Source organism: Formica exsecta, unplaced genomic scaffold (genome assembly GCF_003651465.1).
Source record: "Formica exsecta isolate Colony F162 unplaced genomic scaffold, ASM365146v1 scaffold581, whole genome shotgun sequence".
Taxonomy (NCBI): domain Eukaryota; kingdom Metazoa; phylum Arthropoda; class Insecta; order Hymenoptera; family Formicidae; genus Formica; species Formica exsecta.
The window spans coordinates 166,918-169,785 of NW_021853075.1; positions in this window are offsets into that span (position 1 = coordinate 166,918).

Consider the following 2,868-nt stretch of genomic DNA (forward strand, 5'->3'; position numbering starts at 1 on the left):
CCTTCCCGCCCACCACCCACTCCTCTCTTTCTCTCTCTCTCTCTCTCTCGATCTTCCTCGCTTCGTGTATCGGTTTATCGCACAGCATCAACGACGATACACAGAGCCCGCGCATTCGTTCCCTCACTCTCTCTCTCTCTCTCTCTCTCTCTCTCCCTCCCTCTCTTTCTCTCTTTCTAGTACCTTGCGGATTTTCCCGAATTTCGTGTCCGTACGTGTTCCCTTCTCCCACTGGCCGCCCTCCCGGTCGCTCGCGCGCCCTTACGCCCTACGGGAAATCGATTTTTCGACGGCAGGGTCCCCACTGCCGGCTGCAGCGGCGGCGGCAGCGGCGCCGCCGGTTACGGAGGGCTCGCGACATTTTTTTTTTATTTTTATTTTTTTTCGGCGACCGCGTTTCTCGCGCACGCATCTCTCGCGCGAACGATTGCCATTGGAACCTCGAGGGGGAGTGAGGGAATGAGGAAGGAAGGGGGAAATGTATGTACCGAGTACGCGCAGCTTCTCGCGTCTCTAGATGCGCTTGGATCTACTTCGCACATCTTTGCGCGTAGGTTTTTAATTAGGTGTACATCGCGTGAGAGAGAAAAACTCTGTCGCGTTTTTATCTTCTTTATCGCGGGTCTCGAGTCGTCGGGACGCACGTGGATTCTTACGTAAACCGATTAGTTCCGGAGGAACTGGACGGATCAGATACGTCAAAAGTTATTAAACCTAATATCTAATATAATATAATATTATTAAATCTTATCTAATATAATCTAATACATTTCGGGATTCATGAATTTGACATTGCGCAAAAAAGCACACATTTTTAATGTTTTAAAATATAAAATTAATAATTAATTTATGGATTGAAGTAAAGATTTAACCTGTAGAATATAATTTAATTTCAAAATCGTAAATTCTTTATAATAAATAACTGTACAATAGAAAAATTCATGTGAAAATAAAGATTTTAATTCTAAAGAGCAAATCTTTACTTTAACTCACAAATCAATTATTAATTTTATATTTTTTAAAAGGCTAAAAAATATTTGCTTGATGTGTGCAGGCAATGTCAAATTCATGAATCGCGAAATGTATTAGATTTATTAATTTTTGACGTAACTGATCTGTCCAGATCCTCCTTATAAAGCATGTTGCACACTATAATAGCTTTCGATTTTTTACGCGACTTTCGACTCTTCTGATAAAATTCCGACTAACTTGATCACCGATTAATATTCGTAGAATAATAAACGAGAAATTTTCTAATGATATAATTATCGTACATAATACAATAGAAATAGTATTATTGCTTTTTCCCGTGACTTAATCATCGATTAATCGATGTTTAGTCAAAGCAATCGTGGGAATCGATTTGTTGTCATTAAGTAAAAAGCACCTTACATACATAATGTCCAACATTCTTTTATATATATATAAAATGTGCATAGACCTTAAGTCTTCTTTCCTGGATCCACCAAGTCTCTAAACTTTCTAAACACGCGCGAGAGAATGCGACTTGTCGGTCGCGAACGTATGTTATTATGTCATTTCGCGCGGATAAACAAACGGGAGTTTGTCGCTCGACGATTCGATATCGAAGAGGATCAATGGACAGATAACGATTCTAAATTTAGAGCAACGTTCCGACTATCGGGAAGAGGAGTACATAGTCAAAATCAAGGGCCAGATTCTGACGCTTTGTGCGCGCGCGAAAGCGATAGCCGTGTTATTTCACACGTGACGAAAAGGAGAAAAGTCGGCCCGTGAAGCCACCTTACGCTTGACCGCGCGTTCGATTTTATCGGATGGTGGCTTTTTCACGGCTTATCGAGTCGGAAAACGACGGCTGTTCGCCTATTTCCCTATCGTACGTATTCTTTCCGCACACGGATACACCAGAGTTTCTTCGACTTTCGCCATCGATATGAAACTATTATGCAATTATATATTTTATATTAATAATGAATTTATTGTTAGATTATATGTAACAAATTTCCTTATATGTTGATATATATATATATATATATAGTATATATATATACATACTCATATACCTGAACGACGATATGGCGCTCTAAATATATTATATAAATATATACATATTTAAAAAATGGAATTTTTAACTAGCTTGTAAGGTACGTGAATAATTCTGGTCATAATGTTGTAAATATACATGTTATATATAATCTCAGTTCATTATTGATAATTAGCATTTAATTGCGATTACATATTCACGCTTTATATTTTTTATACACTATATTCTATATATGTTATATGTTTTATATACTATATTTTATATATAATATGAGAGAAAGAGAGAGGGAAGGAGGGAGAGAAAGAAATATTTTGAAAATGATATATATATATATATAAAATTGTTATTAATTTTTGTTTAATAAAAATATTAATTATAAAACAATATATTTTTTTAATTTTATAGTATATAAATATATGGAATATAGTGTATAATCATATTAATCATATAACATGTATAAAATATAGTGTATAAAACATACAACATATATAGAATAGTAGAAAAAATATAAAGCGTGAATATGCAAGTGTAATTAAATGCTAATTTTGTTGCATTTTTATGTTTATTCATCGATCGAATAAATAAATTAAATAAACAGATTAAATGAAATATTGATTAATATTTAAATATCATATGGATTTGACGAATCAAACACAATCTTTATAAATAGAAAAATATCTTTCGTTCAATTTTAATAGAAAATGCAACTTATTAGCAGTACCCACCTACGTAGTCAGAAGTCACTTATTAATGCAACGTAATATTGATTCTTGTATCAATACCAATAATATTTATATCTATCTATTCATTCTTATTTCGCTCTAAAATCCCTCCCCCCTCCC